Here is a 27,500-nt window from a genome sequence, read left to right on the forward strand (position 1 = left end):
GGAGTTGAGATACAGATCTAAGATTTGTGAAGTTGCAGAGGCCATGTCTTATTTTTCCTCACTAATGCTGGCGCTTAGTAATAAAGCAGCTGTATATGGAATAGCAGCTGTCAGGTCCTTTGTGTTGTCTAGGGTTACCACCTGTCCCACTTTGCGAGGGACAGTCCCTCTTTGGGCAGTTGTGTCCTGCGAAAAAATTGAAAAAATGACAAATGTCCTGAGATTTTAGAACAAAAATATTTCTTAAGTTTTCTTTAATAGTTGCATAAAACAGTTATTTTTTTATCTGAAATACCTACATGTTATATGAAATAGCATAAGCAACTCAAATTCTACAAAAATAAAATGTTATTTTGGCAAAAAAGTGAAGTTCTATCCTTTGTACTAGTCAAGGGTATGTTTTGTCCTACAAAATATGACATTTCTACAAAAAATGTCCCACTTTTGATATTTGAAAAGGTGGCAACCCTAGTGTTGTCCACAGCACATTTCTGTATTGTGTATTGTTTGTCCTCTGTGACATTCACAGGTTACTAACAAGACTTTCCCTTGCCAAAAGCAGAGAAAATCCTTGCATATTAATTCCTTCATAGTTTACATATTATAATTGTAAATCTTTTTTCTGACTGAACTCTTCACTTAGTTGTCTGTGTTCCATTACATTTCCTTTATTTATCATTTATGTATAACTGTATATGTAATGTAGACAGTCAACTTGCATGTTTCTGAGAGATGGGAGAATACTGGTGTAGCCAGAGAAGTCTACACAGACTTGAGACAAACATTTAAACTCCACAAGGATAGTGGCTAGAGGTCAGGACTGAACCATTTTTTTTTTTATCTTTGCATTATTTGATTACCTACACAACATATCTCATGGCTTAAATGCATACTTTTTTTTTTTTAGTCATCAACTAATTTGATTTAGTGGCTGCCATACCTTCACACAGTTGTCCCATGCATTCCTTCTGAAGGACTAGGGCTATGCCTCTAGGGTAAACTCACAAAGCCCCCTTCATTCCTGGGTCACACCAGGCCCCTTCCCAGGAAAGAGTCACGTGAGCCATTCATAACCTGCTGTTGAGTTTACTAGCCTCCCTGTTCAAAATGGAGCTTGGCCCATTCATTCCTCAGATGGAACTCTCCAGTCCTGTCTCTTCTGACAGGTGAGAGTGAGATGGTATGGAATGGGTCAGTCAGTTGATTAGAAAGCCCTTCCATCCCTTCCTTTGGGGCTCCTAACCCCTTTTCAGCTCCTTTGATTCTTGTTATAGCTGCCTAACCTCTGGGAAGTGTGCATGTTGTAAACACACACACTGTTCCTAAGGCTTGTTAAGTGCTTAGTGTCATAGGACAGCTTGTGTTCAGCAGACTTATAATGTTTGGGTACAGCACACAGTGCCCCCCATGTCACACAAATAGCAGGATGGGTAAGTCAGTGACCGCTCACTCCTGTCCTGCCCCTGCACCACCCAGGCCACTAATGAAAGAAGGGCAATCTGGATCACAGGACTTTATCCGTCTGTGCCATGGGGGCAGTTTGAAAGAAAATAAAAACTTCAGCAAATGGACATAAGTTAGAAACAAATCTGTAAGTATAATTTTAAGTTATTCTCCCAAGTTATTTTTTTTAACAATATGACCAAATGTTATACTACACGTGATTTCTAGTAAACCAAAATGAAAACATGACATTTGGAATCAGTTGCTATAAATCTCTGTTGGTCTTAGTAATGCTTATTTTTTTCCAGCACAGATGTTTAAATTGTTTTGGTTAATTTATAATTAATTAATGTCCTGGATAAGTTAAAGTGCTCATGTTTTTTATTTATTTTAATGAGGTACTCTTTATTGCTAACCCAGGCAAAACACAGCCAGCATGAAAAAATTTGTTTCATTCATTCATCGTGACTTGTATCTAGGGGAAAGTGTGTTAACTTGAAATTTCTCTGAACAGACTTACAAATGCTAAGCGTATATATTGTACTACCACAAATAATGTTTTTGCAAAATACTTCTAAAAATAGGAAATGAGTATATATTGCACTTCAGCTGTGTACCAAAGATATTTTACCACTTTGCTTTACATTTTGTATGAAGATGTAACAGAGACTTACGCCTGCCCTTCTGAAGACTAAAGATAACACAAACCAAATGCTGCAATTTTCCACCTGCTTTCCTTCACCTACTTAGTCAATAACATAACTTTAATTAACTGAGTAATCCTTAAATAGAAATTTATTAAAGTATTTATACATATTATCCTAAATCTACAGCTATCATTTTGTCAATTAAAATTAAGACTTTATATTGCAATTAAGTAAGTTAATTGCCCATTGAACAGCAGAATTACTAAGTGACTTATTTTAATGCATATTTTAATTGCCAATCATAACTGGGAAGGGAGCTAATCAAGTTGAATCAAGTCAGCACTGCAAACTTATACCCTAGGAAAAATTGTATGCAAAAACAAGAGGGAATATATTTTGAGTTCATCTTTTGGGAAAAGCTTAAAAGGTGCCTTCCAACTTTAAGCACTTAATATAATTGTAGTAATAATATCCTTGTAAGCATTTTTGCAAAATGTGCGTGCTTTAGTCAAGTGGTAATTATTTTATCTTGAGTATTAACATTCTTGATGATCGTATTTTCAGAATTGTTTAGGTTGGATTCACTTTGTGCATGTTGTTTAATTTCATAAACTTGTGTTTTGTGAAATTCTGTAGATCAGAAAAATGCTGTATGTATGAATTTGCATGTGATTTCATTCATTTTCTAACAAAGTAAAATATCTTTCGTTTAATTATAAATGTATTATTTTCTATATTTTTTATGTAAATGTAACTCCATGCATCTATTTTCTTAGTCACTTTTCCTGGTGAGGGTCATTGTGGTAAAAAGCTGAGCTAGACAGACCAGACTTCCCTCTCCTCAGCAACATTCTCCAGCTTATGTGCAGGGACGTCCAGGCATTCCCAGGAAATCTGAGACATAATCCTTCAAACATATCCTGGGTTTTCCCCAGAGTCTCCTCATGCTGTGCAGTGCCTGCTACACCCTCTGTGCTAGGTGCCCATGAGGCATGTCCACAAAGTGTCCACATCATCTCAGCTGACCTTTTTTTACCCAGAGGAACAGATGCTGTACTCTTACCTCTCCCAGGACTTGGTTCTTGTATCATCATGACCACAGGCTGCTGTGATGCATACAGCATTGCCGCTACTGTACCAATCTGCTGGTCAGTCTCACAATCTCCTTTTCCTTCACTTGCATACAAGATACCAAGTTACTAAAACACCCGTAGCTTTGACAGCTGCTGCCTCCTTACATGCAGAGAGCAGGTTTCCTTTTTTCCAGGAGAATGATTTGGAGGTGCTGTTTTTTTATCTTGCTGTTTATCACTCCACAGTGATTACTCCAGTCCTGATTAGTCACATGGGACCAAGATGACAAATCATCTTCAAACTAAAAATGCAGCAGTCACATCCCCAGAAAGGATACTTTCCAGAACTTGGGTGATATTTTGTCCATAAAAATTACAAACAGGAACAGAGGCAAAGAAGACCACTGGCACAGTCCAGTACGTAACACAATAGTGTTGTCCTTAACGATGACAAAGAAAATGCAGAGCCCATTTCTCAAATACAGAGACCAAATAGCTTGGTGTATTGACTCCTGGACTCAATAAATGTTGTAACATTTCCCACAGGACTTCAGAAGCACAGATTTCTATGCCTTCTCCACACAATCCTTTAGTTTCTGTACAGATCCACCACACTCAGGGCAGAATACATACTGCAGGGCAGAATACATACTGCTCTGTTAGAATGAAAGACTTGATTGTTCTTCAAAGTCTCCTTTCAAGCAACTTGATGTAGGCTTTCTCAGAAGAGTTGGAGAACACAATCTCTGCATAATCATTACCTTTATGAAAATTGGGATCACTATTCCAGCTTGCCACTCCAGGGGTATTGTCCACCCTTGCTGAGAACAGCCTGGGCAGTGTTCTGACTCTCCATCCTGAGTCACTGGATAGTTTACCAGAACCTGTCTGATGCTACCTGAAAGTAATTCGGCATATCTTTTCCAAAATCCTCCCACACTCAAGTGTTCATGTCAAGGATTACTGCACCTGCTGCTTCCCTGCCTAGTGCCTCTGCCCACATACAAACACTAGTACTGCATAGAGGGGGTTCTTTAATCTGAGGGCTTCCCACACTGCTGGTGCTTGCACAGATCACTGCGTCCTTCAGCTGTTGTGGTCTTGAATTGGGTCCATTCAGACTCCATACCCTAACTGCCCCCCGACCCATGTATGTGAGAGAATTTGTTCTGTGGTGGTGGAAATTCTACATAGAAATATTGTCTGAATGTACGCAGGACACCTTCACTATATTTTATGTTTTCACAAGTCTGTCCAGCCACTGCCGTGGCCACTTGACCCAACGTAGCACCAAATATGTTATTGTCCATTCATCCTTAAATAACTTTTTGTGTCAGAACTGAAGCATACACCCCACTAACCATGTTGTACAACTTAAATATATTTAATTCTCTTAGATGAGCACTATAAACACACCATCATATTTCATATGCATTTGACATGCAATGTGTGTGTTTTTTCATGCTGATTTCTCTGAATTTCCCTTATCAGAAAATTCAAACAGGTTTGTAAAAGTGTGGTGGAGCTCTGATCCTTACAGCTGCAAACCCAAATCTCTATGAGAAGTGTCCTGTTATCATTTTTGCAGTGGCTGCTGATCTCTGCAGTGGCCATGATTTTCCATGCTCTAGTTTTCAAATGATGAGCCAGATCTGAGATGTGTGCTTAATCCAGTGGCACTTTGGTAATATCCCACATCTACAGAATGCATAATGAAATTTATCAGGTAATGTGCTTGTAACAATTTTACCTGTACTTGCCAGCATCATGGCCTGATATGTTTTGTAATTCAAAATAGAGTCCTATTGAAAGTGTATAATCAATGGTCCGTAGCATGCTGTTAAAGTTTTAGTAGTATTCTTTTAACCGTGGGTGTTTGCAGCCATATTAATATATCTATAAAATACACTCTTTTTTCTGCAAACATTAAACTGGAGTCCCAGTTTAAGGTTCAGGTGCTATTTATACATTAGCAGCAGCATTATACGTTGTTGTTTTGAACACAAAAGTTTGATTTCACAGTCCCCCCCCCCCCCAGATTTGTCCTCCTGTTCATTTGGCATTAAAATGCACAGCATATACCAGCCACCATTTTTAATTAATTAATTAATTAATTAATTAATTAATTAATTAAATACAGTGTTAAATGCACTAAAATGCTTCTTTCCTGTGAAAATTTTGCCTGTAACTTGTGCAATAAAATATATTTCTGTATGATGCAAATTAGTTTTCAGTATAATTTCTTTAAATTCTGTACAGAGTGGAAAAAACGAAGTCTTGTTTAAGTGCTGGAAGAAATACAGAAAACCTGACATAAGTCCTGTGGGTATATATATATATATATATATATATATATATATATATATATATATATATATATATATATATATATATATATCAAAGAATGATCAACGTGTCACTACATAGTTGTTCTTCAGCCTGTTCATAGTTCACTGCATTAACAGCATTCAAGCTTATTGCTTATTTAAAGATGTTTATGTATAATATGTGCTTGCTTTCATTGAACAAAGATGAGTTTTTCCTAATACTGCTTTCATTTGTGGAGGCAGATTAATGCCTATATGCCTGCTGTTTTAGACTACAATTGTAAAGTATATTTCCAAGTGTATATGTTGCCAGAAGTAACAATTACATAAAAGTGAATTAAGACTTATTTCAAAGTTTTTTTCCCTGTTCTCTTAACAACTGATATTCATATGATTTTTACCCACAAAGCAAAAAAAAAGTTTGATTTATTAAAAATGCAGTAGTGAGGGTGTTGGAATGTTGATTGGATATCAGAGAAAAAGAAATGCTAAAATGTGATTCAGTCAGCTGTAATGTTAAACAAGAAATGCTATTCTTTTTATTCATAAAGTTTTATATGATTCTAGATGATGAATACAAGAAACAAACCCTTCTATTAGATGACCATTTCCATTTTAGATGGCTCACTAATGTAAAATGTAAGGAGAATGAAAAACAAGTCTTTGTCCATGCACAAAATAGAGGCCAGGAGACTGAAAACAGACATTTACCCAGAATAAGTGTTTTATGTAGAAAGTAAGACCCTTATATCTCCCACACCCAACCTGCTTATTATGAGGTCACCACTGTTACCAAAAATAGACAAACACTCATTAATGTTACAAAAAAATCAAGTATTAGTCTTTCACATTTCTTTGGTATATTGTGGACAGAAAAGCAACATCCAGAGTACTGTGCTCAGATTTTTCTGATTCAGGAACTTGATTTTCTGAACTTGTGTACCTCTGATAACACTTACCAGTTTGTTGTAAATGAGTATATATTTATGCTATTGGAAGAGAATAACTCTCTGCCTATTAGAATTTTCTTCAAAGTAAGCTTCTTACTGTATATTTAAGTAAAAAGAAAATAAAGGCATCTGCTGATGTTTCTGTAACTCAAAATTAATCACTTTAGTTACAAACATTACTCCTTGGATGCATGTTTGCTTAAACTTCCTTTAACTTCACTGTGGTTGTTCCTTAGCAGTGAATGGTTTGCTAATACGAAGCACTGTTTTTAATGTTTACTTATTCAGTAGGTTGCTTAAACTGCAGCAAGTAACTCTGGGATATTGGTGTATCTTACGGCTTTTGTGCCAATTTGCTGCTTACGTTACCAAAGATTATTTTATAGGCAGACATGGCATGCCAAAGAAATATGATTGTACTCAATTCCACTGACAGGTCAGTCCCATTTATATTTATGGTAATCTGTTACTGATTGAATAGTGTATCATCTTGAGGCCTTTCTGGACAGATTTTAGAAGATGAAGATATTGAATCATTTTGTAATTTTGAACAGTGTGTTTTACTAAGTAGTGTCTTCGGTAAAACAAAAGTAATATATAATTGTTTCACTTCAGTTAAGGAAGGAACATAAATGTAACCAATACTTCATTCCTTGAGGCAAGTAAACAGTCTCTGCATATATCCAGGACTGGCTTTCTGAATACTTGTACATCATATTTTTAAATGTTTAGCTTCTTAGAGAAGAAGCATTAGCTCTCACAGCTGAAGTTAGTCTGAACAACAGTTTTTAAGAAACACCATCATCTTTCAGATGTAAATCATTGAGACCAAACCCCCAGAACAAACAGTTTGTAGAAGATTACACTGTTCAGTCTTATTCACCCTGAGCTCATGGAGGTTGTAGACAAAACCCTCTGGTTAGCGTTCAGATTCTACTATATTGCTGGTTGACAACACATTCGCATAGCTAGCACAGTTCTCTATAATTTCTTCAAAGCAGACTTCCAAGATTCAGTTTCTACAGGACTTATCACATTTTACTCATCTTCTCAGTAAGCCTATCAAACATGGAGATTTTTTTTGAGCTCATAGTAAACTTCATTCTTTCTTTATATCCAGTGGTAGTGGTGCTGCGGTAGCGTTGTCGCCTCACAGCAAGACGTTGTCCTGTTCAATTCTCAGCTAGAGCGTCTTCTGTGTGGCGACGTCAGACATGCATGAATGGGCGTACCTTTGTTGAAGGTTGTGTGTCAGGGCTGGTAACTGGGCACGTAAAAATCCACTACCAAACATTAGCGGACCGGAGTTCCGCTCTTGCGACTCCAACTGGGATAAGCCAAAAGACACAGCAGCAGCAGCAGCAGTAAACTTCATTCTTAGCTGTCCTCAGTGGGGCCCTTTCCTCGCACTCTGCTTTCACAGCTCATGTTATCTCTCCAGTAGCTGTTTTTCACTGGAATGTGTACACATTAAAGGGATGTCTGTGGGAGGGTCTTCTGTTAGGTCTCCATTCTGCAAGTAATACATTTGTCAGTAGAAGGAGCTCTTGCTTTGTAACCTACTTTGTCACATAACCCACCCAGCTCATACCTGGCATATGTGCTTCGTTTGGCCTCCCTGACACCATGTTGATAGGCCATATTCTGTGCCATTGCCCATTATGTACACTGTTCTCTAAGTTTAACCAATAGCTTCAGCTCTGCCTCTTGTAAGTGCATGTATAGTTAACTCAAGCAAAATATGAGCAGTTCCCATTGGACTGCTATGTATTTCCTCTTAATCCTATCAGGATAGCATGCTGTATATAATTTTCCACTTTCTTCTCTGACTTTGATACCCTTATACATGCATTCTCAAACAAAATCTTGGTAAGGACAATCCTTATATATTTCAGCCCAGTATTGACTTCCTCCACTATCTTTTTAACCATTTATTTCATCTCGTTGAGTTTTTTCTTCATTTGTTTCATATCTCAGCACTAATTCCTTCCATCTGTTCCTTAACCTTTGTCCACACAGCAGTTGCCTTCACATAGTTACTGTAGGTATCTTTAGTATTTTCTTTGATTTGTACCAGTTCATATGTCATACTTCATTGCCTCCTGATCAGCCTTTAATCCTGCATACCTTTCTTCATAGGCTTTATGCAGCTCCCATCCTAACCTGGCACTTTCTGAAATGGGGGACAACTAACTGTTTCTTATTTTAGTATCACTACTTGACTTGTGTGTTTTTTTCTTTACTTGCACATTTGCTGAAGTCTCTCTCAATATTCATCTTTACGTCCATTTATTTAGAGTTGCAGTACATATACTGCTTGCCTTTACCAATTCTTGATTAGTGTTTTTATCTTCCATTTCTTTCAGTAAATTATTTTATGCTTTTGACTTTTCTTTAGTTGTATTCATTTGGTCTGTTACTTCAAGTACTTCTCTGGAATGCTGACTCAACGTGGATATGGAATCTTCATGTTCTTTCACAGTCTTTTGCTGCCAGTAACTTTTCCATCCTGCAGACATTTCAGTTCATCTAGTTCTTTTTCTGTTATTTCTGTATTAGTACTTTACTACTACAGGCAGAAGCAGCAATTTGATATCCTGTTTGACCTGCTGTATTTCTTGGTTTGGTTTAGATTTTGTCTGATTGCCTTCTTGCTCAATCCCCTAAACTAAATGTTTTCACTGAAGGGCAGTTCCTGTTAACATTCTTTTACTTTATTCTTCAGCTTCTGTTCAACATCTGTACTCTTGTGACCTTTTCTCTGCTTTCTGTTGTGACTGCTGACTCTGTAGTCTTGAGACGTTTCCTGTTGCCGTTTCAGTATTGCATCTACATCTCCAACAAACGTACTTTTCTCCAATTGAATATAAAATAGATATTTTTATCTCTTGACAGAGTTGGGGCAGAGTCTCACTCCTTTCTGTTAAGAAATCTCTGATGGGGATCACTGCATTGTAATAACTCTGTATTTGCTAAGAGTCTTTATTTTTTTTTCTCATGGTTTGTGAATTGTGCCTTTAAACACATTCTTACTTCAGTCTGCATTTCTCTTTTCTAGACATTTTCTAATTCCACACTTTCCCATCACGCACATATACACATTCTTTATTTGAATCTTTTTTTGGTATACATAATTCAACATAATTCTAGTCATTATCCAGTGTGAGTAGATAGTTTTCCTTTGTTCACATACATACTGCATTTTATCTGGACATTCTTTTAAATATGAAAGGTGCTAACACAGTGAGAATTCAATTAGACTAAGTTGGTCATCTTTAGATGCCAAGAGATCTGAGTCAAAAACCACCAGCTCTAATGTCTGTTGCTTTATCACCTGGCCGAGCCTTATCACCTTGGAATGTCTTGTCAGGTTCTCTTCTCAATTCATTCATAGTAGACTGAGTTCTGTATAGCAAATTCATTGTGAACAGACTGCATTTTACTTAACTCTTCTCCTGACTGTTGAATTTCACTTTGCAGCTCAGCTTACACTTGAATAGCAACCTGATGTTCAGTTTTACTACACTCTCACTTTTTGCTTTGAGTTACTTATTTCTCCCTTTCTGTTACTGTTCCCTTTCATTTGGTTTTCAATTCTTATATTTCTTTCACCTTTTCAGAATTTTTTTGTAGCTCATTCCATAGCTGGTTCTCCTTACAGTGCAAGTCTTTCGGTCTCTTTGCAAAAATGCTTATCTCATTCATTGTATGACCACATTCTTTTATCTGAATTTGCAACTCGTATGTCTGAGGCATGCTTTTTAATATTCAGAATTGCAGTGTACAACAGTGTTCTGAGATTCTCAGTGGAGTTTTTCACTGAGTCGTTGTCTAAGATTGCAGTACACCATTTCTTAAGGTCTGAAATTTGAGCTTCACATTAAGTCATATGACTTTAATACAACACAGGTTCATCTTGCAAACTCTGAAAATGCTTCAATAAGTTATTCTGTTCCTATGCTAGGCTGTACTCCTACAAAATAAATTTCCCTTCTCAACTCATTCTAACCATTTCCTAAGACATATAACTTTTCATCCCTACACATTACATCACACTTTGGGCCAGAAGCCTGCATTTTATTCACTTATTTGGTCCAAATTCTCCTTTAGACTCAAAGTTTCTGGTGCTTACATTTGGTCTGATTTAAAGTACTATTCTGTTCAACCAGCAAATAGTTTGCTTTATATATATGTGTTCAGTTTTATTTTGAGTACGTTGATCTGTTTAGGCACACTGGCATCTGTACTTTGAAACTAACCATTTGTAATTGTGTACTACTAGTGCCGTTCTACACAAAACCTTCAGTGGCACTTGCATTGTCATTTTTGTTTCTATACCCTGACTTGTACAGCAAGCTCAGATAGCCTGTCAGTGTATGACCAGGATAACAGTTTTTAATTCAGATATTTCATCTTTATATTTGTTCTATGACTTGTCAGTACATTGTTTATTTTAGAGGCCATTTATGTTGATCACAACATCTCTTCTGTGTACATCTGGTTGTTGCTTTTGTGATTTCTGAATTGTTAGTTGTAATGATTTCCCTGATGTTTTGTAATCTAGTGATCTCTGTCTTAAAAAGAGAAAAAACCTCTGGAAGTTGACTTTTTCCAGCATTATAATATTGAAAATAGTGTTTAAACTCTGAACCAAAGTTTTCTTCTAGCTCCTTTACCACCCTTAATGCTAGAAACATCACTCTCAGGCAAAGTCCTTCATTTTGAAGAGGTGTAAGACATGACTGCAAAATACCCATATACTTCTGTGCCCTTTCTTGAAATTCCTGTATATTTGTTTGTGGCCTACAGCTGCCCATTTCCTGTTCCTGACTCAACAGGCTGACTTCCCACAAACCTGCCAGGAGGGTTTCAGTAGCTTTTTCTACAGTATTTTGCTTAGTAATGTCATTGTTTAGTTTTTCAACTTCACTTAGCATATTAGTATTACCTGACTGCATTTAAAAACTGCAATTTGACTCAGCTTGCCATTATAACTTATTTAGAAGCACTACAATGACCACTGCATTGTTTTCATCACAAGCGTCATTTTTATTTTTGCCTCTCATTTTTCAGTGCTAGTAACTTGTAACTTTACCAGGGACATGCACAAAACTTCTTTTGGGCTTATAATTTTCAGAAACCCCTTTTACTGCCACAGGTTTTATTTTTTATAGGTAACGTCAAAATGTAATAACAGATGATACCTGATATGCACACAATCAGCTTTACAACACAACTTTAATTTTACATAAATAATTTATCAGATTTCAAGCACCCAGTGAGATGTAGATATTTTAACTGCAGGATATTTACAGATGTAGAAAATAAAGACATTTTTCATTTAAAGCAGTACCTTCAATTGATTCAATATGGCACACTCTGATCTGCCAGCAATCAGCACTTTCAGCGGCTTGTTAGGGTTCAGCTCAGAACACACCATGAAGCTACCATCGGTGAATTCATGTACATCACCCATTCTTATATTGTAAAACCTCACAACTGCCTGAGCCTTTTCCCCCAAAATGTAGTTCATAAAATGTTTGCTACAATAGGATTTTATAACACTATGCCATGAGGATTGTATCTGAGCAGGTTCAGTTTGCAGTTTCATTATGCTCAGATGTGGTAGGCAACCTTTCAGCAATTCCAGCTATAGACCACTTTTACAAATTCAGTGCCTGTCATAATACAGTATTGGTTCTGTGTTAAAATATGTCTTTCTTTCTGTTGAAAAGAGACCTGTCGGATGTTTTTAATGTGTTCGCCAGTGGAGGAGAGCTCATTGTTACAGTAATTTGGCATGTGCACATACACCACAAATTAAGCTTTAATAAAGGTACATCCTACCAACATAGCTTTCCAGACCCATGAATAAGTAACACCAGTGCCTAAGCTGTGACACTGTCTCCTCCAATTGCTAACAGGTATAGCTAAGCTCCTGTCTCATTTCCAGAAATAAAGGGAAAAAAACCCCTCCTTTGTAACACATATGTATGTTTTTATTGTTGTTATTACTAACAATAAAATACATCCACTCACTGCAAGTTCTCACCTTGTCTGGATTTTTTGCAGTCACACTGAGAAGCGCAAGCCTCCACAAGGATACTGTTGAGTGCCTAATGAGTGCCATCTTCTTTAAGAATATCCATTGCAAATCATCATGCAGTTTTCATACTAAAGACAAAAAATGATGTACTGGCACTGTGGATGCATAGCCATTCAGCATCGGCAACTACCATACTGATGTATAGAGTGGCTGCCATTCAGAAAGGGAAGTATATTAAGCCAGACCTGTTGTATGTTTCAAAAAATATTTTTGTCATTTCTGACAGCTCATTTTAAAGTTGTTAAGTTGTTGGTGGAAATATTGAAAACTTTCAAATTTGTGAGCCTACTTTTAGTATGTAGAAGATTTTGTAATAAATTTTGCAGTTTCACTGTATTCGTGTGAAGACTGTATTATAGGTATTACTTCAGACATCCTCATGGTTGTGACTTTTTTTTTTCAGATCCAAGATTTTTTTACAAGGAAGAATTTTTTTTGTGCAAAAATCCTATTTGGAGCAAGATGTGCAGAGGGGGATGTATTACTTGATATACTGTGTATGTGCTGGATGGAGCCTTTGGTTTATTCATTGAACCTGAAATCTGTGTTTTAAGTGACCTTATGTCCAAAGTGTAGTTATCTACAAGCTATGAACTATTTAAGTAGGTTGTTACCATATCAGGTTTCCGTGGTAACTCTGGAGCAAATCTCCATATTTGCTAAAAATACAGTCATACTGATGAATGTTATTCAGTGAAATTCCACATATTCAGCCTGTGTTTGTGCTTTTAACCATGCATGTTGCTTTATGATTATAGTAGAAGGAACCCATAGAATGGCATTCACAACATCATAGATATTTTGCCATATGCTTATTTTTTTCTGCAGTATTGATTTCTACCCCCATGTTTTGCACCTGAATTAGACAAATATTTGCACAGTATCCATAGCCTACTGCAGAATTTTCTGTTATTGTAGTGTTAATTAAACTGGAGCCTTGACAGCTAGGATGAAAGAAGTAAATGTAGTTTTCCCTAATCTGCCCATAGTTTATGACTCCACAGTGAGTAGTGTTGTTAAAGGATCCGTCTTGTACTGTTCTTGAATGGAAGTGATGTATGCAACAGTAAGGTTAGAGTTATGATTTCTGTGTATGTGAAGTCTGTAAAATGGAGGTTTGTATAATCTGCTTGCCAGTGCTGGCGACTGTACATCTTGCGATGCCTGTTATTGTATTATTATTATTGTTATTATTATTATTATAAATATTAAATGGGAATAAGTTATTACTGCATGATTTTTGTGCATGTGATTCTTAGTTTTTAGCTTTATGACAGAGAAAAAATATCAGGAATGTAAAGAATATGAAGGATGGAGAGTGAGGTATGTATAAATGCTGAGATAATACAGTGGTTAGAGTCCTGGCTTTACATGTAGGTGTTCACGGTTCAAGTACCAAGACAGGCAACATATATATTTTTTTTACTAGAAAAGCTCACCAGACTCTGCTACACTTTGCTGTGAAGGAAAGGTTAGTTTGATTTTATTTGTTGTATTTTGTATTACTTTATTGTTTTCTTTACCTTGTGTTTTACTTGTATTCTGCTTTTAGCTGCATATTAAAACTTCAGAAGAGACCACAGCTCTGTCTCTTGTGAGTCAGGCAGAATTTTTTTCCCCATCCACCCACCCGCTTACTGTCATGTTCTTAAATACCACTGTCTTTCTAGTTGCCTGCCTCTTATGTTAATTTGACCATATATCTCATTTCCTCTCTGCTTTCACTGGCTTGTGTGAGTAAGAACAAAATTATCATTTTGTGAAATCACTCCCCTTCAACTATTTAAATTTATTGGCCATCCTACTGTATTTCATAGTACCAGAATACAGAAGTGACCACCCCCTTTCAGTCTATCTTGCTGTTTTAAAAATAGTGACTCTCCACTAAACCTTAACTTTTCAGACAGGTAAAACTTAAGTTACCTACTTTCACATCTAACTTATCTAGTGCACACTGCAGTGTTTAGGATAAACCATTTTTTTTCATCTTGCCTTTAAGCATCCTTTTGATTAGCACTTGCCCTAATACCTTCTGGAAAGCTCTAGGAAGCCTTAAACTGATACAAGCACTCAACTCTCCTTGTTAATAAGGGGAAATTAATCATAGGCACTAAACAGCCTAGAATTGCAAAGTACCTTGCCAAGGCAAGGGAAAACAGCTACTAAACTTTACAAAAAAAGCACCAAACCAGGCATGTCCAAGGGTCAGCTTCCGGTGATTTCTCCTGTCCGCCTGGTGAATCTGGGCATACTGGGGCAATGCAACAATTGCCTCATGTACACAGACAACCGTCTCCTCCTACCACCCAACACTACAACCTGTGAGAGATGCACTTACATAGCCAAACTGGAAGCAAAGCTCTCTCCACCCAAGATTGTGCTAGACAGTCAAGAGGAGAAGGTTAACACCCACACTACACCTCAAGCAACACATAGCCCTTCTAAACCCACAGCACCAACACCCACACATAGCAACATTAAATCCACATAGGCGGAGGCCCTTAATTGTAACCTGCCCAAGCAGCAAGGACCTCCGAAGCTGAAATGCAAACAAACCCCAGTCACAACCAAAGTGTCACATAGCTCACAACACCAGTGTGCCATCCAACAACAGCCCCTAAGGCAAGACAATGTACCTAACACTTTAGTCATAGGTGACTCTATAGTCGGGTACACTGATGTCCCACTCACCAGGCTGAACAAGGAGAAAATTACAGTCAGCTGCCTGTCAGGTGCCAGGATCTGTCACATAACGCATGCACTCAAGTCACTCCATAACAAGTACAAATATGAGTCTGTCATTGTCCATGTTGGAGTGAATGACTTGAGACATACCTCCCTGGACTACATGAAAAGAGACATGGAAGAGCTCTCAGATCATGTGGCCCAGGCAGGTATGACCCTAGCCCTGAGTAGCATCCTGTCTTTGCTCAGAATGATACCACAATATAAGGACAAAATGATTGACTTCAACAATTGGCTAAGCATCTGGTGTCATTCAAAGGGGGATCCAGTATCTGTCTGCCTGGGACGACATGATCGACAGACCGCAATGCTTTGTCAGAGATGGTCTGCACCTGTCACCCCTGGGATTCAGGTTACTGGCTAAGGCTCTTGCCACCCCTATAGTGCTTTTTTTAGGCAAAGTTCAAAGGACAAAACCACCACCATAACAGGTACAACCATGCAAATTCTGAAGGTAATGCTACTTAATGCTAGAAGTCTAAACCTCAAAATGCACTCTCTTGAGGCACTCCTAAAAATGGAGAACATTGATATATGTACAGTAATTGAGACCTGGTTCAAGGCTTCGGAGAGCACCCCTGCAATACCAGGCTACAACTCTTACCACACTTTTTGTTCAACAAACAGGACCGAAACACTAAAGGTGGAGTGTCTATATTCACCAAGGATATTCACACCACCTGGCTAGTTGCCCAACACAATGCGTCTGAAATTTTCCAGGTGCAACTAACACTAGGTAAGACTGCAATCCAAATTATAGCTTGCTACAGATCCCCCACCATGCCCCAAGATTCTCACTACACCTTTCTAAACATACTGGAAAAATATTAAGATACAACCAAACACCCTAATACTGGGTGATTTCAACTACCCTGCCATTAACTGGGAAAACTCGTGTACCAACACCTTTGCCAAAGGTTATTGGAATTCATAAATTCCAATGCCCTGGAAAAACTAATCCATAGTCCCACCAGGGGCTCCAATATCCTAGACCTGGTCATTATCAACATGGGAAATCGATGCTCCACACTTATGGTCACCCCCTTGTTGGTCAGGTCTGACCATAAGCTAATCACCCTTAACATCCACATCCCACCCCCACCCCCCCAGTAAGGAAATGTCCATAAAAAACTTCTCTAAAGCCAACTTCATGCTACTCAAATCAGAAGTGACAAAATTCATGACAGCCATGCAGACGGGAACTGAAGGTTCGACTGCTGAATCCTACATTATGGAACTGTAGGAGCACATCCACTCATGCATGAATCATGCCATCCCAAATAGAACCAAGATGCTTTCCTCAAAAAAAAGGAATCCAATCTGGTGGTCCCCTGTCATAAACAAACTTCACAACAAAAGGAAGAAACTGTTGCAGAAAAGAGGAAAATCCCAGGATGCAAAAAACTCCCTTACCAGCCTCAGTAAGAAGCTGAGATCCCTCATAAAATCCTGCAAAGCTAGTTATGAAAATAAAATTGCCAAAGATTCCAAAGACAACCACAAGGCATTCTAGAACTATGTCAAGAATCTAAGATCTGCTCTGAGCTACAACAGAATGGCATTAAATATACTGATCCCAAGGATATTGCCAATATCCCGGCTGATCAATTCAGTGCTAACTTCACCCCCTCTCACCCTCTAAATGGCCCATGTCAGTACCAGAAAATTGCCAAATTCTGGTAATAATAGCCACACAGGTAAAAAAACACACTCTCCAAAGCTAAAAATATAGCATCCATGAGACCAGATGACATCCCGAGCTGTGTATTACATGAACTACAAAATGAACTGGCACCTCACCTAAGTGTCATGTTTAATCATAGCCTCACCTCAGGCTTCATGCCCACTGAGTGGTGCACAGCTACAGTTATTCCACTACACAAGGGGGGATCCACCTTGGATCCCGGGAACTACTGTCCCATCAGTCTGACGAGCCTGATCTGCAAGGCCATGGAACGTATTATCATGGAACTTATAAACAAAGACATTGGCAACCTTCAAACATTGGACCCCACCCAGTTTGGGTTTGTGAAGGGCCGATCTTGTCTCCTGAACCTGATTGACTTCTTTGAATCAGTCTCCAGAGCCATGGACAAGGATCAGGCGGTCCACACAGCCTATCTGGACCTTGCCAAGGCCTTTGACACCATCCTCCACTCTGGAATCATAGATAGACTTACTAAGCTGGGCATCAGTCCCTACGTCACTCGATGGGTTGCCAACTGGCTTACTGACAGAACCCACACTGTAAAAGTAGCCGACTCCAAATCCCACTCCAGACAAGTGACAAGTGGTGTACCTCAGGGTTCAGTCCTGGGACCTCTCTTGTTTGGCATCTACTTCTCTGAAGTACAGGCCAAAACTAAGGGATTCTGGCTAACAAAGTTTGCAGATGACTGCAAACTGGGAGCCATTATTGAATCCCCAAATGATGTGGATACTCTACAAAAGGGCCTTACAGAAACAGATGCTTGGTGCCAGAGCCATGGGCTCAAGCTCAATGCCAAGAAATGTATAGTTATCCCCTTTGGGAAAAAAACTTGTACCCGTGAATTACCACATAGGTGGCAGTACACTAAACACCGAAAGTGTTATAAGAGACTTAGGGACACAGGTGGACAGTGGTCTCACCTTCGATAACCACATCGCCACAACAGTCAGGAAATCCTTTTATGTGGCACACATCATCACTAAGGTCTTTTCATCCAGAAAAAAGGAGGTCATTGTCCCACTGTACTCATCCCTCATTAAACCCATTATAAAATACAATGCCCCATTTGGTATGTACCTCTCAAGACATCTGCAACAACTGGAAAGGCCACAGAAATACCTCACTAAAATAATCACAGGCCTACGCTGACCACCTGTCTCATATCGTCTACTCAGAGGTGATCTCCGCTTAACATACAAGGCCATGTCAAACCCAGAGCTATTGGACATGCTACACTTAAAGACTGACTCCAAATCCAGCTCCAGACAAGTGACAAGTGGAGTACCTCAGGGTTCAGTCCTGGAACTGCTCTTGTTTGGCATCTACTTCCTGAGGTACAGGCCAACACTAAGGGAATCTGGCTAACAAGGTTCGCAGATGACTGCAAACTGGGAGCCATTATTGAATCCCCAAATTATTTGGATATTCCACAAAAGGGCCCTACAGAAACAGATGCTTGGTGCCAGAGCCATGGGCTCAAGCTTAATGCCAAGAAATGTATAGTTATCCCCTTTGGGAAAAACTTTGTACCCATGAATTATTACATAGGCGGCGGTACACTAAACACTGAAAGTGTGATGAGAGACTTAGGGACACAGGTGGACAATGGTCTCACCTTCGATAACCACTTTGTCACAAGAGTCAGGAAATCCTTCTGTGGCACACCGCATCACTAAGGGCTTTTCATCCAGAAAAAGAGGTCATTGTCCCACTGTACTCAGCCCTCATTAGACCGATTATAGAGTACAATGCCCCATTTGGTATGTACCTCACAAGACATCTGCAACAGCTGGAAAGGTCACAGAAATACCTCACTAAAAGAATCACAGGTCTAAAGCAGATGCCCTATGCTGACTGTCTAAAAACACTTCAGCTATACTCTGTGGCATATCCTTTACTCAGAGGCGATCTCTGCTTGACATACAAGGCCATGTCAAACCCTGAGCTATTGGACATGCTTCACTTAAAGAAATCCCAATCCCTCAGAGCCACATGCTCCAGGGATCTAAACCTTGTCATCACAATAAACAAAACATGCTAGTGGGATAGGTTCATGACCCAGAGACTCCCCAGACTCTGGAATAGACTGCCCATCTTTGGCCCTCTTCAAAAGCAACCTTGACAATTGGATGGGAGAAAGGAAATTCACCCCGGGGATCATGTCAGTTGCCCTGCTAGACAAGGGTCCAGGGAAGTAAATAGCATGGGAAGAAATAGCCAGGGAATTGTTATGGTTAGGCTTGTAAGAGCCCTAGGGCCGATAGCCTAGTACCAACCTATGAATATATGAATGTGTCGAGGGGAAGATGATGCTCTCCTGGATGGTTTCCAGTTTGGCCTATATTTTAATCTGCAAGTTGCTGGAGTATTCTTGGAAGTCCCAAAAGTAATTTTTTTTTCACTTCCTGTTGTGTGTGTGTGTGTGTGTGTGTGTGTGTGTGTGTGTGTGTGTGTGTGTGTGTGTGTTGACAGAGAGACGGAAGTAATAGCAGGAGATTGTTTCTTACTTGAAATTACTTCCAGTTATTGATGGCAGAAGGACACATGGAAGCTGAAAGAATGACTTGGAGATGGAGAAGAAAAGATAAACTCTGGCAGTCACTTTTTCAGTTTCTGCCTGAGCTAGGACACAACTTTGGAAATGTTAGCACAGAATCTGAAGGAAGTACATATGCAAATTGAAGTACAGTCTAACCTGTTCTTAAGGGAAGAAAAACACTGAACTTTAGAAATGTATAGGTTCATAGGATGATACTAGGCTATTGGCATGGAGGCCCTTATAAGCCTAGCCAAGAATTTCCGCTGTGTTCCCACAAAGTCAGCACCTGTTTCCCCTGCCCAGTAGGGACACAGGTGGGATCCCAGGGGTGTATTTTCTGTTTCCCATCCCATTGTCCAGGTACCTCTTAAAGAGGGCTAGAGATGTGCTCTGCTTGACATGGAGAGGGAGTGTATTCCACAGATGGGTGAGTCTTTGGGACAGAAATCTATCCCACCAAGTTCTACTAATGTCACAGACCAGGTTGATGCCTTGCATGTGGGTTGTGCAAGTGGAGTTTGACTTACAGATATGCAGCAACTCCATCAAGGTTGGGTCTAAGATGGCCTTCTATGCCAGACACAGGTCACCTCTGAGCAGTCTGTATGGGACTGAGTAGAGGGACAGGGCTTTTAGCCTATCTGTATAGGATAGGTGTTTTGAGACCCTGGATTGTCCTAGTCAGGAACCTTTGTGGTCACTCTGGCTGCTGCATGTGCTTGGCAAAGTACACCCAAAGGGGGCATTGTACTCGATAATGGGACTGTTAAGGGAAGAGTACAGGGATGTTATGACCTCCTTGTTCCTGAATGAAATACCCTTATTTATGTGGGGGTCCATGTAGAAAGCCTTCCATACAACAGAGGCAATGTGGTGGTCAAAAGTCAGGTTGCTATCAACCTGGGTGCCAAAGTCCCTCATGACTGACTGTAAAACTACAGATATGAATGGAAGGAATACAGAGAATTTATGTAGTCTGACTGAAATTGTTCTGACTAAGAATGTTTTTTGTTTAATGGGCAACCATTTTTGCAACAAAGTGGTGTGGCCATGGGAACACCCATGGCCAATACATATGCAAATATAGTATTACCTGAATGGGAAAGTGAGTTTATAAATAATATTAATAATCCTTTTAAAGATAATGTATATTTCTATCAGCATTTTGTTGATGACTGCTTTATAATCTGGAAAGGATCATTGAATGATCTGAATGCTTTTGTTCATTATTTGAATGGTACTACTTCCTTTTTACAACTTAAGATGACCTTTTCTAATACTGATATTGTATTCTTAGATGTCCATCTACTTAAGGAACGGGGCAACTAGTCATGACTGTATATAGGAAAGAAATACAAGTTGATAGATATACACATGCCAAGAGTATGTGCACAGTAAGCATATTTTTAAAGGTATATTAAAGGGTCAATTTTTAAGAATTAGCAAACTTAATACTGATGAAGTGAGATGTAAAGAGCAAATGGAACAATTTGTAAATAGGGGTTATGATGTTGAATTAGTAAAGAGCATCATAAATTGTACCCTAAAGGATAGAATATACCAAGCTTGCCCTATATTTGGAGAGAAGGCAGTTATGGCCATGACGTCTGAAGGGAGAAAGCAGGAACATTTTCAGTAAGGTATGTTACTACATACACGAATAGAGTTAAACAAGTAGAAAACATTATCCGCAAGCACTGGCAGATATTAATGACTATGCAGGAGCTTATCCCAATTTTGGGACATACACCTAGATTTACCTATAGGAATAGCTTAAATTTGAAAAGTCAGTTATGTTATAAAGACTTTAAAATGAATATAACTATTCCTAGGGTGACTAGATATGGGACTGTTTCATGCAAAGGTTGTAGTTGTAAAGACATCTGTGAAGAACAGTATTTTCAGCATTCTGTTACAGGTGTAAGATATGAAATCAGATGTCAGGCAAACTGCAATACCATGTTTATAGTTTACTTAGGAACATGTAAAAAGATGTAGATGTTTTTATGTTGGAAAATGTTCTAGACGTCTAAGAGATTGAATAATTGAATATGTCAGAAATTAAAAGGAAGGTAGAAACTAATGCATTAGCTAAGCATATTGTTGACAATGATGAAACACATATTTTTAGATTTAAAGTGGTAGAAATAATACATAAAAATATTAGAGAAGGAGATATGATAAATAGACTGGATGTGGCTGAATATAAATGGATTACACTGTTTGAAGCTGATAAGTACCCTGGACTAAATAACATGAATACAATAAAACCTGTCCTGGCTAGAAAACAAAAGCAATATAAATAAATTAGTATATTTAATATTCTTCCATATTATTTCATAAAAGGTATATTTATTCTTCCATACTATTTCATAAAAGTTGTTTTATGAAAAATGGCCTCTTTAAAAAGAAAGGTTCTAATTTTATTTGCATAATTAATTATTTTTATAAATGTATCCGTTGGCTGTCATGTGTTGTTTAAACTGAAATATAAAATCATGTGATTTTAAATGTTAACTAAACACTGTTGAAGGGAGTTTTTCCTGAAAGCATTGTTAGAATAAACTGAACGTTTCTACTGGCTGGTGTGTGCTTTTGGAATTTAAGACAGTGCCCAGCTTGCAGTCATCTGCAAACATGGTCAGTCACAGACCACCGGTTTTGGCTTGCACCTCAGAAAAGTATATCCCAAACAGTAGAGGCCCAAGATCACTCCTTGGGGTACATCACTCGTTACGGGTCAACTACTATAGGTGGCTTCCCCTATTTTGACTGAGTGGGTTCTATCAGTGAGCCAGATAGCTACCCATCTGGTAACATATGGGTTGATGCCTAGCTGGGAGAGTTTATCTATTATGCCTGAGTTGGGAATAGTGTCAAAGTCTTTGGCTAGGTCAAGGTAAGCATTGTGCACTGTTTTCCCCTCATCCATTGCTTTGATGACATTTTCAAAGAAGTCGACCAAGTTTAATAGGTATGAGCACCCTTTGACAAAACCAAGCTGTGTGTGGTCAAGTGTTTGGAGGTTGCCAATGTCCTTGTTTATAAGGTCCATGATGCATTCCATGGCCTTGCATATCAGGCTAGTTAGGCTGATGGGCCTATAATTGCTTGGGTCAGTGGATGATCCACTTTTGTGTAGAGGGATGACAGTGGCTGTCCTCCATTTGGCTGGGACAAAGACGGCGCCATGTTTGGTTGAATAGGGTGTGTAATGGAGCTGAGAGCTCATTCCTGAGTTCATGTAGGATACAGCCAGGGATGTTATCAGGTCCCATGGAGACTGTATTTTTTTACCTTTGAGAGGGCATTGAAGACCTGATCCCTGGTGATGAGGGGAGGGGGCAGATGTGAGAGATGTCCTGGTTTACTGATCGGAGGACATGGGGGTGAAGTTTTCACTGAACCTATCTGCCAGCAGGTTGGCTATATCTATGGCATTTGTGTATTTGATGTTACTGACTACCAGTTCAGAGCAGATTTGGGTGTTACCTTTGAGATTGCGAATGTATGTGAAGAAGGCCTTGTGACTGTCCTTAGTGAATGCGGCCAATTTGGACTCAAAGTTAGCCTTAGAGGATTTCTCCAGTGACCTTATTTACTTATTCAAAGGAGAGATTGCTTCCAACTTGGCACCTACTCCTTCTTGGTCATGGACAGCAATTTCTTCCTTTTATTATAGAGTTTGTTTATTGCTGCTGTCCACCAGACAGGTTTACTGTTCCTTGAGGAAGATGATTTGTTCTTGTCAGGTATTGCTGAGTCCATACAGCTATGTATGTGCGCATATAGTTTTTTAGTGTAGGCTTGGACATTAGTGCTACCTCCAACTGAAGGGACAGTGGGTGTAAAACTATAGGCAGGCCTCAGCCAACACAAGATGGTGCAGCAGGAAACACAGGAATCACACAAACAGATCTGGATACAGCAAAACTTGTGACCAGACTATGCTAAAGATACTTAAACGCTGTTTAGGTCGATTTAACACAGGAGAATAGATACACATTTAAATATAATTGTAACAATCAAGAGCAAACTGAATTAAACAAATTAACCAATACAAAAGCTCAAAACTGAGCCCTGTTCCAGCAACCTTCAATCAGACAAGTTCTAATTGCATATTCCTGCCATTAGGGTGCAGGGGAACCCTCTCCAAGAAAAGATGGCCTGGATTAGTGCTCAAGTTATACAAAGAGAGCTAGATTCAGTAGGTCTGAATTTAGTCTATGCTACAGCAAACAAGGTGCACCAATTTCAGAAGGAAACAGTTCAAGCAAACAGGCACAATAAGCCTTCAACCAGCAATTCCCAGCTCAGAAGGGCAGAATCTACTCTCTCTTCCCACACAAATGTAGACCACATACCTTCTTTATGTAAAATAACTGGCTTGAATCCCAAGTGCTTAAACCAGAATTAAGATACTTTTAGAATAACAGACACTTAGGCTTCAACCAGCAATTTCCAACTTAGAAGGATGTAAGCTTCCTCTCCTGCCACAAGAGTGTAGACCAAAAACCTTAATATAAAACAACTGGCCTGAAGCCTAAATGCTTAAACCAAAAGGCTTAAAATAACAGTTACAGTTTAATCAAGCTACTAACAAGAAGTCATAAATACAGCAGAATATGCAATTAAATACTTTTAAGAACAAGAAGCAAAAGCAAAATAAAGTAATAATGTAGGAAGAAACACAAGTATAGTAAAAGCATATGAATAAAGTGCAATTTATTTGAATTTTTTAGGTTAAGTTGGAAGGGATGAAACAAGATAATTCAAGGTTGAGAAACTAAGGGGGTGGGCCTTCCCAAATGATCTCTCCCTACTCAGTAGAATGAGCTGATGAGATGGGACTGGGAAGAGTGTCCAAAATGAGATTTATAGCAGGGGCGGGCAACTAGAAAGCCACCAAATTTAAGAACACAATGAGGACTGGGTTGGTAGTAGGAGGGAAAATGTAGCCAGAGATGAGCGATATTCAGATCAATGCAGACTGCACAAACATTTCAACTAAATACATATATTTCTAAATAAAAGAGCAATGATGTTTCTTTTTCTTCCAGCTGTTCCCATTAGGGGTCACCACAGCAGATCATCTGTTTCCATTTCTTTATATCCTCTATATCTTGCTCTGTCACACCACCCACCTGCATGTCCTCTCTCACCACATCCAAAAACCTTATTTTAGGCCTTCCTCTTTTCCTCTTACCTGACAGCTTGATACTTAGCATCCTTTTCCCAATATAGCCAGCATCCCTGCTCAGCACATGTCCAAACTAATGCAATTTTGCCTTTCTGGCTTTGTCTCCAAACTGTCCAACCTGGGGTGACTCTCTATTATACTTATTCCTAATCCTGTCTACTCTTGTCACATCCAGTGCAAATCGTAACATCTTTAAATCTGCCACATCCAGCTTTGACTCCTGCCTTTTTGTCAGTGTCACTGTTTTCAACCCATATAACATAGCTGGTCTCACTACCCTCTTGTAGACCTTCCCTTTCACTCTTACTGGTACTCATCTGTCACAAATCACTCCTGACTCTCTTCTCCACCCTGCCTGTACTCTCTTCTTCACCTCTCTTCCACAGTCGCCATTACTCTGAACTATTGATCCCAAGTATTTAAACTCATCCACCTTTGCCAACTCTACTCCCTGCATCCTCACCATTCCTCTATCCTCCCTCTCATTCACACACATATATTCTTTCTTAGCCCTGCTGACCTTCATTCCTCTCCTCTCTAGAGCATATCTCCACCTCTCCAGGGTTTCCTCAACCTGTTCCCTACTCTCACTACATTATCACAATGTCATCTGCGAACATCATAGTCCATGGGGACTCTTGTCTGATCTTGTCTGTCAACCTGTCCATCACTACTGCAAATAAGAAAGAGCTCAGAGCTGATCCTTGATGTAATCCCACCTCCACCTTAACTGCATCTGTCACTCCCACTGCAGATCTCACTGCTGTCACACTACCCTTGTACATATCCTGTACCACTCTTACATACTTCTCTGCCACTCCCGACTTCCTCATACAATACCACAACTCCTCTCTAGGCACCCTGTCATATGCTTTCTCTAAGTCCACAAAGACACAATGCAACTCCTTCTGACCTTCTCTGTACTTCTCCATCAACACTTTCAGAGCAAACATTGCATCTGTAGTGCTCTTTCCTGGCATGAAACCATACCGCTGATCACTAATCATCACCTCCCTTCTTAACCTAGCTTCTACTACTCTTTCCCATAATTTCATGCTGTGACTAATCAATTGCATCCCTCTGTAGTTACTACAGCTCTGCACATCACCCTTATTTGTAAACATCGGTAACAAAACACTTTTTTTTTCACTCCTCAGGCATCCTCTCACTTTCCAAGATTTTATTAAACAATCTGGTCAAAAATTTCACTGCCATTTCTCCTAAACACCTCCAAGCTTCCACAGGTATGTCATCTGGACCAACAGCCTTTCCATTCTTCATCCTCTTCATAGCTATCCTTACTTCCTCCTTGCTAATCCATTGCTTTTCCTGATTCACTATCCCCACATCATCCAACCGTCTCTCTCTCTCATTGTCTTCATTCATCAGCCCCTCAAAGTACTCTTTCCATCTGCTCAACACACTCTCCTCACTTGTGAGTACATTTCCCTCATTATCCTTTATCACCTTTACCTGCTGCACATCTTTGCTAGCTTAGTCCCTCTGTCTAGCCAATCGGTACAAGTCCTTTTCTCCCTCCTTAGTGTCCATCCTTTCATACAACTCTCCATACACCTTATCCTTAGCCTTTGCCACCTCTCTCTTCCCCATGCACCTCATCTCCTTATACTCCTGTCTACGTTCTTCATCTCTCTGACAATCCTACATCTTCTTCACCAACCTCTTTCTCTGTATACTCTCCTGTACTTCCTCATTCCACCACCAGGTCTCCTTGTCATCCTTCCTCTGTCCAGATGTCACACCAAGCACCTTTCTAGCCATCTCTCTTACTAGCTCTGCTGTAGTTACTCAGCTGTTCAGTAACTCTTCACTGCCACCCAGTGCCTGTCTTAACTCTTCTCTGAACTCCACCTCACAATCACCCTTTTTCAGTTTCCACCGTTTGAATCTTGGTGCTGCCCTCACACTCCTCCTCCTCTTCTTGGTCACCAATGTCATTCTACAGATCACCATTATATGCTGCCTAACTACATGCTGTTTCTCAGCTCCCCCTACTAATTAACTAATGCTATTCACAGTTTGCAAAGGAATTCTTTGGTAACTTTTTAAAACTGACCCTAGTTAAGAATTCTTAAAATTACAACAGGACAGAAAACATTAAGCAAAACAGATGTAATATTAGAATATGATACAAAATAGAAGTGATCAAACCTTAAATGAAGAGCTTCAAATCAAAATTAAATGTAGCCAGAGATGAACGATATTCAGAGCAACGCAGACCACACAAATATTTCAGCTAAATACAGATGTTTTTAAATAAAAGAGTAATGCTGTTGCTCAGCTCCCCCCAGTAATTAACTGGTGCTATTCACAGTTTGCAAAGGAATTCTTTGGTAACTTTTTTTAACTGACCCTAGGCAAGAACTCTTAAAACTCCAACAGTATAGAAAACTTAAAACAAATGTAATACTAGAATAAGATACAAAATGGAAGTGATCACACAGCTTCAAATCAAAATTAAATATAGCCAGAGATGAGCCATATTCAGAGCAATGCTGACCACACAAACACTTCAGTTAAATACATTTTTGACAGAGTTAAGTGAGACTGTTCTTTATCCATAGTTGAATGTTTGCTGAATTTGAGCAACAGTACCACTGTATGTATGGCATTATTTTTTGATGCAGAATCTGACTTTAAGTGAATAAACAATGGTTTTGTGGATTCCCAGAAAAAAAACTGCACTAAATTCTTATTTGCATCTGCTGGCATTCTGTGAAGTCTGTCATAAAGCATTT

The sequence above is a fragment of the Protopterus annectens genome, chromosome 6.part0, assembly GCF_019279795.1.
Source record: "Protopterus annectens isolate FY-2018-M chromosome 6.part0, PAN1.0, whole genome shotgun sequence".
NCBI classification, from domain to species: Eukaryota; Metazoa; Chordata; order Ceratodontiformes; family Protopteridae; genus Protopterus; species Protopterus annectens.